Raw genomic sequence first — 13,555 nt, forward strand, 5'->3', positions numbered from 1 at the left:
CATCATATGTTTTCTTGTATATATGTACGTCCTTGGTTGGTGTAATATTGAACATCACCACTAAATTCATTTACAAATCGTCTGCTAAGAATCAACCAAGAAATAGTTCCTGTTCTCAAATATATGCGCGTATGTCTCTTCGATAGTTTTCACAACTTTATAGTTACTAAATGAGCAATTTGATCTTTTTTTAACCGGACTCGATAGGGATATTGTTGAAGACGAAGAACGGCTCTATTTGACGTATGGTACTGAAATATCAAGGGCACATTAGATACTCAACCAAGGGAGTGCTCGTCTTGAAACAGACACACACCTGTCATAGAAGATAAAACAGCGCCAGATTTAGAGGAGGTGTAACACGGAAATTGTGTCATTGGATGATTTTATTCATGGTGGGCGGCGGTTCAAGAGAAGGTCATCTCAACACTCCGTATAGCACGAAGCAAGCTAATTTTAACATGCATCCGGCAATTTACAGAATACGTCGATGTACAAATCATAAGGGACAGACAAATGATCAAAATTAGAATACTAATAGTCAACTTGATGTGTGCAAACGAAGTTCCCAGTGAAAACATACATATATTCCCATCACCATCCTGACATGTCAATGGTTTTTCTGGGCCGCGGGTAATGTAAGTTAAATGCCTTAATGACCTCATAACGATTTATGGAAATGCTCCTGATTCAATCTATTAACTATTCTGAGAGCATTTCATGTAAATGTCGTCGAAACCTTGTAAATGTATTAATGTGTTCGTTATAAAAAAAAACAGCCATTAAAAAGGGTAAAAGGCTCTTTAAATCTATGAAAACGTCGTGTTGTGGCATGCTAGTTTGTTGTTAGAAATAAACAATATCTGCTTGAGTATTTGGTAGAATGACATACTTCCGACTCCATATTGTTAGATATGAAATAAACACAATATGTTCTTCGGTCGAGGAACATTTGTGTTTTAAAACAATGTATCACGCAACCAATGTTAGATTTATCATAGTGTAATGTTGCTCAAAAGGGAATTTCGGGGATTGCTCGCTTCTGCAGTGTATGGATACCATAAGACCTTATAACGGAACACTGAAGTCATTCACACACCCATGTAGTCAGACACAGTCAGTTTCTGGAGTTGAGCTTCGATGTTCTTTAATAATAAGACACGTGAGACACCCCTTGCTAGGTTATCGCAACCATCCGTCAAGACCTGCACCTGGTATGACGTCCCAACGTCCCCCCTATTCCATTTCCCCCCTCCCCATTTAACGTTGGCGAGAAGTCAGTTCACACCTGCTGGTACATGAATTCACACTACGTAGACAACATGGAAAGCAGGAACAAAGAAATTTGAGTCGGCGTGGGTTCCCACGCCTGCTTCCGTTTTCGCAGTGTGGTGTTAAAATGCCAGCATGATGCAAACATGACAATAGCACGTTAAATGTCATCAATATTACTTGCTTAGGGTTATTCGGTATGAAAAACATCGACATGAAAGAAAAAAAGTAGATATTCAAAACTAATATAAGTTTACACGATAAATTAACAGTCAAGTAATCGATTTCAATTTTGTTGACGCATCAAATATAAACTCGGAAATTATCTAGCCCAAATTGCCAAGTGTTTATTCACTATCTGTCTAAAAACAATTTATTGCTAATATTGTTAACTATTCGTTGTAATTTATTCAATTCTTTAATTTCGTTATAGAAAAAGTCGTAATTTCCTCGTATAACAATCTGGATACAGAAACATTTGAACCGCTCCCACTAGTATTATATGAATGTAAAGGATATATTTTATTAAACTTTTTTTTTGCAGGTAAGGCATGCTATTGTCGTTAAAAATAAAAATAAACTTAATTTAGTTGTGTAACACTAGTATTCACATCCAAAATATTTATTTTACCCCGTTCTGATTGACCCAAATGTGTACGGGACGGCAGCTTAAGAATAAATCTGACTATGGTGTCTGATTAGTAGCTTATTTTCATTTGTTGACATCGTAAAAGCGAAATCAAAAATAAGCAGATTCGGTTTGCTATAATATATTGTTACGATTCCGCTCAAACACAAATGACAGGCGTGTTATCACTATCTATGTTAGACCATTTTATTTATTAGACAAACCAATATGTCGTACTGGGTAAAGAAACCTCAATATTAATGACTTATGTCTAATAAATAAATAAAGTTTATACATTTGTGTTCAAATCCTGTTCTGGATCTAGGGACGTCGTTTCGCTTGGCTGATAAAACTTTCACGTAGAGATACCAGATTCGACCCAAATGAATACACATTAATTCATTACAGATAATCCAGCTTTATTCTTCCAATTTCCCTCCTTTTCTCCCCCTCTCTCTCCTCTTTTCTTCTTTTACTAAAGGTTACAAACTCTCTATTTTAAAAATCAAGTCTCTAAGCAGAGGCGGAGGCACGAAACTGTGCATGGATGGGCGAGTTCAGCCATCACCCCTCGCGCCTAAGGCACGATTTTACTGGCGGGGGCCAGGGGCATACTCCACCTTAAAAAATGAAATATAGGCCCCTGAAACGCTATTTACTGCATTTTGCTGACACAACAGATTTCAGCTTGATTTTAAAAGAGGCGACGCCTCCCCCCCCCTCTGCCTCCGCGACTGCTAAGGCGTAGCAGGGTTAACATGCGATCAGGATCAGCCAATCGCTGCAGTCGTTGGCACGATCACATGGTTACCAGGGATGTGTCTCACGGTTAAAGCCTTGCGAAGTTGCCACTACTAAATACAATAAGTAAACGATCTCTTTATCAAATTCCTGATTTATATTAATATAATCCCCATCCTAAACATGCAAGTTGTTGATTCTAAACAATAGTGCAACAGTGTGTGAACCGAATGTGCGTACGTGAAGTTGCTATCATAACAATAATATCTAATACTGGCGAACAAACTTACTGCTCGGGACTTACAGAACAGAACTTGAATAATGAGGAATATATTCCAGATGGGCAAATATCTTAAACAAGATGTTGGCGTCTGCAATTTATTATACACGATACGTTCAGGGACATTATTTTCAACATAAAACCTCGTCTAAATTTAGTAAGTACGTTGGTTAATGGCATCTCCTCTCATTCACGTGCCCATGCTGAGATACTCTGTCTATCGCTTTATGTGACAGCAAGATGTAGTAAAAGAGCTAACTGTTACTAATGATTAATTTATCACTCATAGTAATCGATAATAACAAGAAAACACTGACCGTGTAAATCGTGCATTACACAAAGTGTTGAGATGATTATGGTGTTGCCTGGGGAAATAGTCGACGGTGAACATTATCTGCGTCGTTATTCATTGCTTGAATTATCGTGGCCACTTGCCTCCGAGAAATCAACGAAGCGCTCCGCACTTAAAAATTCAGCAAGACATCATCATCACAGACTTCTTGGGAGTTTTTGTTCTGGTCAAGAATAAATTTAGTCTACCACAAAAAATACTATACCGGTATACTTAGATACGTAAATCTAATTATTGCTTATTTCTAGCGACGTTAACTACCAGTACCGCACACTCGTAAACAATCAACCGTATCTAGTTGGTCTACAGAAAAGTTGATAGTCTGATTGAACGCCAACACATACTAGTAATTTACTGAATTTACAGGAACGTAAAAGTGAAGTCAAGTAGTTAAACTTTCCTATCGATGAAATAGCGGATCAAGAAGAATTTGTTCATTTATAGACAACGTCCTGGGTTAAAAATCGTAAACCGCATTTGATAACCCAGCAGCAACACTGCATAAAGAGACAGTGCAATCTAGTATATTTATTCAATGAAACGTTGTCTTGGATCTTCATGCAGTCATATCTCCAAGGATAGCAAAACCCTGTGTTCAATACATGCAGCCCTTCTCCAATTACTCAATGGATAATTACTACACATAGATCTTTTCCTTCATTACCTTAGTTATCCCCATCTTTGAAGTGTTGCTTACTGATTTTCTAAGGATTCATGTATTGATAGATTATCAGACATTGTTGTACATTCAGTGTTCCGATAATGAGCAGCGATTCAATCAAATCCTTCTACAGATTACAGGAAATTTGTTTTATACTGCTTTCTAAGGCAGAAGTAACGCACAGTTCAAACTACTTTATCAAAATAATGAACAAAAAATAGCAGTCGAGCTCAAAATTACCTTATATGACGCGTACAATCAATCAACAAAAAATATTATGAGTAAAACGCATTCTACATACATGGGTTGCTTGTATATGTAGATACACTATAAAACCAAATGTCATACATGCGTGTATATCCGAAATAGCATAACAGATGATGTTCTATATTCTCGATACTGACCGTGGCGCAATCAAGTTATATCAACCTCCCGAGGGGGGGGGCTTTTCTTAAGTAGGTAGGGTGAAGTAGGTACAGTGCCCCTAGGGCTGATCCTGTTCCCGTCAATACAGAAGAGAGCTCAAATACATCTAACATGTGTCCATTTTGGTGATTTACTGCACACGTGTTTTCCTCCCCAATGACATATTTTCAGAACAGGATCCAACTGGTTCAAGTGTCTCCATCTTTCAGCTTTTATGCAGTGAACAGGATTCATAGGCTGTATAGACCAGATTTTATATAAAGCTGCAGAGCGGGATACAGCTCATTGATCATATCCAACCTGCGAGTGTTTTTTCATAAAGCTTTTCGTCACGACTTGGACTGTTTCTCTTCATGCAGAACAGAATTCAGTGGAGCCTCTCCTTTAGGGCATTTATTTGCTGCCTAACTGCTCTTCAGAGCACAACTTGAAAAACTGTGTTAATCATTGAGGAATGAAACAGTGTACTTACAATTTGAGGTGTTTTGAGTAGTGTGAAATGCTGGGTTTATGTTTCCAAATAGGCAATACATAGGATGAATGCGTCCTCTTAATCACATCTCGTAAACAGACTGCTATATGGCTCAATCAATATTTCTCCTAATTGTCACTGTATACATTGGCATGTTTGATATTATTTTTAAGTTTATTTTTAGCAGGTTAGTTATTATTGTTACTATAGCATCGTTTTCTTGTTGTAATGTATTCTGCAGTGCTGGGAGTAACAACAGGAATGTTGAGAACGTGCAATGTCTACATTGCACTAGCGAACCAAAATAGTTTGTTTAAAAGAAAGTTCTTTTCCTGCAAATCAATTTTACCTGCTCTGTTGACAACGTGGCCAATCTGAAAACTCCCCTTTCAGGACATAGCAACTTTCAGTAAGAATAAGGGCACAGTTTGGTCTGACCGAATCAAAACCAGTGTCTTTTCTAGCAGTAGACTCACTTCTGGTTTGAACATAGCTACCATTATGCGGCACTAGTTTGCTTCGAGTTCTGGAAATAGAATTATTGATTTTTGACTTCATTCCCTGATTATTAATTACAAAGTACCTTACGATCACATGCAAAGGGCAAGCATTAAAACATTCTATTGATTTTTCAATAATAACACTTGATAATCAATAAAATTATGCACACAGTAAAACCAAACGTGGGGTAATATCAAACTTGATGCTGCAGCATAAAAAAGGATTTGATTCCATGCAAGCATACTGGGATTTGTAATCTCCATAAGAGACATTATTGGATTTACCGGAATAATTTCAACAGAATGGCTTCTGCCACATAATAGTTTGGTGCCAAAAGCAGACTCCCTGCAAAACATTGATCCTGAGACTCGTCCCTGAGTTGAGCTTATAATTCTTTCAATCCATCACAAAAACCACAACTGATGATAGCACACGATTATACGATAATAAATACAATCATCATGCTCATTACGGTCTTCATTGCTGTACATGAAATGTTACAACATTTACAATGCACATCACATCACAAAAACAACAAGCAGCCTATCGGCTGAGATAGCTCCGCTGTTAGCAATGCACATTTCAATTAAAGAACTGAAGATATCATTAGAAAATGAACAATATGTATAGTATCAAAGCAATGGGACTTGCCGTTTTCAACAAGAAGTCAAAAATATCACTTTTCACCAAAAATGACAAAAAATAATCATCAAAATTAGAAAATTGAAGATATCACCACGAAATGAACAAATCTGAAAGGGTTCCACATGTAGTACCTATATATGTAATATAAAAGCAATGATACTTGCGGTTTTGAACAAGAAGTTGAAAATATCACTTTTTACCAAAAATATTCACTAAAATTAGAGAATTGAAAATATCATCACGAAATGAACAAATCTGAGAGAGGTCCACATGTAGTACCTATAGATGTATATGTAATATCAAAGCATTTGAACTTGTGGTTTTTAACAAGAAGTCGAAAATATCACTTTTTACCAAAAATTACAAAGATATTCACCAAAAATAGAGAATTAAAGATATCATTACAAAATGAACAAATCTGAGAGAGGTCAACATGTAGTACCTATATATGTAATATCAAAGCAATGGGACTTGCAGTTTTTAACAAGTAGTCGAAAATATCACTTTTTACCAAAAATGACAAAAATATTCACCAAAATTAGAGAATTAAAGATATCATTACAAAAATGAACAAATCTAAGAGAGGTTTACATGTAGTACCTATATATGTAATATCAAATCAATTGGACTTAAGTGAAGAGTTGCTTACAGACTTAACTGTATAAAAAACCAGCGATACTTGATCCCCTAGGAATTTTACACACAAATCATGCACCAAGTTTCAGTGTTCTCAATTCAGTATTTATGTAGTTTCGTGACTTAAGTTACAAAAGTATCAATTTACATGCATAGGGTTAGACATCTTTGTCCATTGGGTTTTCAGTGCCTCAAATCCAATAATACCATTTAATGCCAATTGAAATTATTTTGTTGCCTGAAATGAATAACACATTCTTAAATAATTCCACTTTTGTTAAGCTGGCGAGTCATCTCATATTAGCACCCAGAATAACTGGATCAAACATTTCTCTTAGTAAACGTACCACTGGATTGAACAATCATGTTACAATTTGGATGAATAGAATTGACATAGAGTAGCTTGCAAACAAAAATGCAAGGAAAAGACACTTCTAATAACAGAATTTGAACAATCATATGTACTATATTAGAGGGGCTGCTTCAGCTAGCCCCAGTTTCTACTAGTCACTTCAAATACAAATACTGTTTAATAAGTTAGATATTTGTCTAAGTTAGAGCTCAGAAGTTATCAATCACCAGGTACACAGCACGAATGAATGAGGGCAGGCATGAGGTGTTATTCTACACAAATGCCCACACACTGAGCGATCTCAATCTGAAAGGACATAACAGACATGATGATGTCTCATTGCAAATGGAAGAATAAAACTTTAATATTTACAATACAAAAAACACCCGAGTTGGGCTCCACAACAGAAAGTCCAGTAGCAAGTCTCGGACCCATCACAATCGCACTCAGGGGACAAATCTCGGAGGTAATGAAAAATGAATGTTGTTTCAAGTTGCACTACTTCCAGTACACACATGCCAGCCATCACAAGATGCATGGGAGATAGATATATTTTCTTTCAGATCATCTTGCATCTTGGCTGTAGCAGGCCCTGTCGGGCACCTGCAGTTGAGTGTGATAAGTGTGATACAATTCACTGGCGTCTGGCGTTTCCCTGCTGCATGGCCAGTGAACATCTGAGGTTGAGTACCCCTGGAAGCCAGTGCTCACTTTCAGTACCTACTAGGGCATAGAGAGTAGAAAATGTTTTTGGTGTTGTAAACAGCAATACCAACAGGGCAGGTGTAACTAGATGATGCTATGTCGGACGAACTAGGCCAACTGGTCTCTCTGAAAAATCGTGTGCTAATCTGAGGATAGCCTGTATGTGTGAAAGTGGAACAGCTCTTGCGATGCAGACACATTCGACTAGGGATCAACAGTAGTCCCGAATCATGGGGTAGTCTTCTTCTGGTCTGATATATCTTGCTAACCCTGGGCTCTGGAGATGCATCATGTGTGCACCACACCCATCTTCCTGAGGGGGTCTGTCAAATGAGATGTTGCTAGAGGTTGAATTAAGGGCATTCCAATCAGAAATATACCCTGATTGTGTAGTGGCATTTGACAGAAAGATGGAATTCACCCATACCTATGCATGTCAAATGTTGACTACAAACACCAATGATCCCAGGAATGAAAGAGTGTACTACAAGTGTTCGTTTCGAGTCTCCCCTGGTTGTTGGTGGAAAAAACAGATCATTATGTATGGATATACCTAGATCCCCAGTGTGTGAGTTGAACTTTCCACCAGCTTGCACATACTGTAGTGCTAAGTGGAAGCTGAACAGAAGTACTCAAACTTGGTACACCGTTCCTTCCACCACAAACATTGACAGAGATGAGCTTTATTGATATGTGTAGGTATGTGTCCTTGAGGTTCAGGGCCACAAAAGATTGTGTTAGATGTAATGCCTGATAGCTCGAGCAGTAAGCATCTTGAATGACTTGGTTAATGTGTTGGTACTAAGAAGCCTTGCCCATTTGGCTAGTAGGGATGATACCTCTGTCTGTATCATCTTTGCTTAGTTTTGTTGTCAGGGGTGGATGGTGAGCAAAGAGGTATACTTTTCTCATCCAGTATAGAGCCGAGGGTGTAGCAACTTATGTGAACGAATGTACAGACCCAAGCCATGGTACAGATTGGGTGCAGACCATGCTAGAACCTACTTGGATGTTCAGAACACTGGGGATTCAATTAAAAATTATTCAACACAATAATTGCATTTATTACCACATTTGTGGCTTAGTAGATTTCCGAGACCCTTACAGTAAAACAAATTTTTTAGCGAGCACATTATTTTAGCTAATCTGTAACTTATAGTTTCTAATCTTAGGACAGAACTGGAGAAACTGCTGGTTCTGCAGAAGGTCTCCCTTCATTTAACCACAGTACCTTCTTCCTAATCAACAGTCAGAATCATAATCAATTGATAAAAGCTGACAATTCAATTGTGATGAATAAGGTGATATACATGTCCTTACCGAAGCCTAGCAACATGACCATGATGGCGAGTAATCTCTGTGATGCATCATTGCGTTGGAATCCCAATTAACACAAATGAAAGAAGCGCTCACACTCACAACCACATGAATGACCCACAGGATGTAGTTGTCATTGACAGAACATTGGTGGTTTAACTGAAAATTCTCAACTTGTGTTTTCTAGCAACAGGAGTGAAATTAACTGCCTAGCATAATAAATTTCAAACTTTGGCACTGAATAGTTGCATGAAAATGGCAAATGCAGGCACAACTACTAAGTTAATGATGGCACACTAATGAAAAGGACTCTCATTTCCAGTCTGCGTATTCTACAATTATTTTTTAATGGTCAATTGGCTGTCAGTAGTAAAAGCCACTTTGTCTAACTTTCACAAATGTCTAACTTAAATAGTGGCAGAAATTGGTGTAGTACCATTAACTAGGGGATATATGGCACACCAGATATTGTATCTATGTCAGACATGGATATTACATCCATCTACCGGTAATACCCAAATATGGTCATTAGGTATTGACCTAATTTACATATCATAGCACTGTCCAAGGCCACAGGGCAAAAAACTAGTTTATGTGTACCAAATAGGTGAGGAACTAAAACTAATCTTGAATGCAATAAAAATTCCAATAAAAGTCAAAGAGTTGTAGAGATTCAGATACATGCCAATTCACCACCTCAAAATCTCACTGGGCCAAATCAAGCAGTTAACACGCGTGATTAATGTTATAAATGCACTAAATTTATTGATGCATTATAAAGCAAATTGGTAGAAACGACCCATTTTATTGCACCCTGAGGCAAACTTTGACATAAAGGGCCTAAGAGCGTGTATTAAACTTTACAGTGCAGATTTTCACCACCATTATTTTAGTGATCAATTTTACTGAATTTAATGTCCATTTCTGAGAAAAAAAACTCAGGATTATTATATTCAGCTAAACAGTTTTGAAAATTCTGCTCAATGTTGTTATGAAAGATCTCAAAAAGAACCATTTTGTGGAAGGTGAATTATGAATATGATTTACAAGTGTTGCATAATGTCATATATATTTATGAGTGATTAATTTGACAGACTAAATATAAATGCATATGTGATAGCGATAGATTTAAAGGAGAGCGAAAGTGAAATATGACTGTAAGGCTTCTATATTCTAGGTACGAACAGGCAATCAATCAGTACATTTTTTTCATTTCCGCACAATGTATAATATAGAAACTTAAAAATTATACTGGACATAAGCTGTGACGTATGCAGACATACTAATGCAAGTTGTTACATTTTTCCATTTGCCATGTAATAATAAAAGTGAATGTAGAGTCTGACCCATACATTGTTATTGTTACCCACAATTCACTCTGAGCAGCGGTTTTCTTTCAATTAAAATCAGTTTGACACTTCTAACATGAACTGGCACATTTATCAAGAGGTCAAATGATTTTTTTAGAATGAATACAAAAAATAACTATTCATCTTAATTTTCCATTTTATCAAAGGCAGAAGCAAAAAGTTCCCTTCATGTGACGATGTTATATAAGAAGACAGTATATTACGAAAAAAAAAAAAATCTGTAAAATTCCCATGCTGACCAGTTTTGGTGTTGTCTTGAACTCAAGAGAGTAATCTTTTCTTGATAAACTATGTCAATTAATTTGATACAATTGTCAAGAAATATATAAATATTCGATATGAGAATTATAACTTCCATCTAGACAATGTGCATGTCAGTAACCTGTATATAATAATTGACATAATTTGAATAAAATATCAGTTAGGTAGAATAACATAAATGATTTACCGATTACAAAATAACTGTAAAAAATATGCAATATGCATATAAATGTAATAGCAGTGATGGATACAGTTTATTTGGTAGGTATGGGACCCATGCAACATATACAACATGTTAAAATACATAGTTTGCTTGCATGACATTCAAACGAGCATGTCCCGATGACTGTTGCACTTTGAACAAAATTTGAACAAGTCATTGTCAATGACATAGCCCCTGTTTGTCTTATAGACACAACACATATATATATATATATATATATATATATATATATATATATATATATATGACCTAATGAGTGAAATTTAAACTTGATTGGTCCAGGCATGTATGAGATATGGTTCTGTGGAAATGCATGCGTTTAAGCAAAATGATTGCCTATCAGCCATTTTGGATTTCATGGTAACAAAAATGCATTTGACCATGCAAAACTACCACATTTTGAAATGGTGAAAATGTGTGATTTTGAGACATTTTTGGTCGTAAAATTGCCGGCAATCGACCATCTTGAAACAGATCATGAAATCATTGGGTTTAGTATTATGTGAACGAATTAGCAATTATATATTTGAAAAAATGTCTTTTTAATTGGCACATATAGATGGTCACCGGAACAATGTTCAGAGATACAAAGTCATTGCACATAGACAATTTGAGAACAAATGTTGTATGCCTACACACACCACTAGATTAGTGTTCTAGAAACTGTCAATGACATGTATGGTATTTGCTAAATCGGTATTTCAGGACACAAGACCGGGATTTTATATTTTTTTTATATGTTTTTGAGTTAATTACATTGTTATCACAAAATGTGAATTCTACATTTTTGCATTATTAGCTTAGGCCTGTAATGGTTAGCAAAATAAGAATATAATTCTATATTTGACTTTTGAAAATAATCTGTCCAGAAGTTTAAATAAAACAAAATGGCCACCTGTAGTCCAGTTTAAACATTTGATTGTGTATTGACATTTTTGTTCAAATTTCAGTAAATCTAAAAACAAATCAAAATGCACAGTCCATGCCATAAAGGCTGGCCTGAAATCTCTCAAACATGTCCCAAATTATAAACCGCAATTCTGTCTGTACTTGTATGCACAAACAGGCTATTGTTAATTCAAATACCAGGTGTTTAGCTTATTTAACATTACAAAATATCAGTTAATATGATAATTAGTAAATAGTATGCATTATTAATTAGCTATTATTGGATATTAAGCATACCCATTTACACAAATGGCACAGTTGGGCGACCTATAGTACACATGGGTTACCTTATGGTACACATGGGCTGCCCATGTCACACATGGGTTACCTTATGGTACACATGGGCTGCCCATGTCACACATGGGTTACCTATGGTACACAAGGGCTACATGTACCTGTGTCACACATGGGCTACCTATGGGCTACCTATGGCAAACATGGTATAACTGTCACACATGGGTTACCTATGGTACACATGGTCTGTGTCACACATGGGTTACCTATGGTACACATAGTCCCTGTGTCACACATGGGTTACCTATGGTACACATAGTCTATCTGTGTCACACATGGATTACCTATGGTACACAAGTCTAACTGTGTCACACATGGATTACCTATGGTACACATGGTCTAACTGTGTCACACATGGATTACCTATGGTACACATGGTCTAACTGTGTCACACATGGATTACCTATGGTACACATGGTCTAACTGTGTCACACATGGATTATCTATGGTACACATGGTCTAACTGTGTCACACATGGATTACCTATGGTACACATGGTCTAACTGTGTCACACATGGATTACCTATGGTACACATTGTCTAACTGTGTCACACGTGGATTACCTATGGTACACATGGTCTAACTGTGTCACACATGGATTACCTATGGTACACATGGTATCTGTGTTACCTATGGTACACATAGTCTAACTGTGTCACACATGGATTACCTGTGGTACACATGGTCTAACTGTCACACACGGCTTACCTATGGTTAACATGGTCTAAAATGTGTCACACATGGGTTACCTATGGTACACATGGTCTAACTGTGTCACATGGGTTACCTAAGGTACACATGGTCTGTGTCACACATGGATTACCTATGGTACACATAGTCCCTGTGTCACACATGGGTTACCTATGGTACACACGGTCTATCTGTGTCACACATGGGTTACCTATGGTACACATGGTCTAACTGTCACACATGGGTTACCTATGGTACACATGATCTGTGTCACACATGGATTACATATGGTACACATGGTATCTTTGATACCTATGGTACACATGGTCTGTGTCACACATGGATTACCTATGGTACACATAGTCTCTGTGTCACACATGGGTTACCTATGGTACACATAGTCTATCTGTGTCACACATGGATTACCTATGGTACACATGGTCTAACTGTGTCACACATGGATTACCTATGGTACACATGGTCTGTGTCACACATGGATTACCTATGGTACACATGGTCTAACTGTGTCACACATGGATTACCTATGGTACACATGGTCTAACTGTGTCACACATGGATTACCTATGGTACACATGGTCTAACTGTGTCACACATGGATTACCTATGGTACACATGGTCTGTGTCACACATGGATTACCTGTGGTACACATGGTCTAACTGTGTCACACATGGATTACCTATGGTACACATGGTATCTGTGTTACCTATGGTACACATAGTCTAACTGTGTCACACATGGATTACCTGTGGTACACATGGT

The sequence above is a fragment of the Saccoglossus kowalevskii genome, chromosome 6, assembly GCF_978046115.1.
Source record: "Saccoglossus kowalevskii chromosome 6, keSacKowa6.1, whole genome shotgun sequence".
Taxonomy (NCBI): domain Eukaryota; kingdom Metazoa; phylum Hemichordata; class Enteropneusta; family Harrimaniidae; genus Saccoglossus; species Saccoglossus kowalevskii.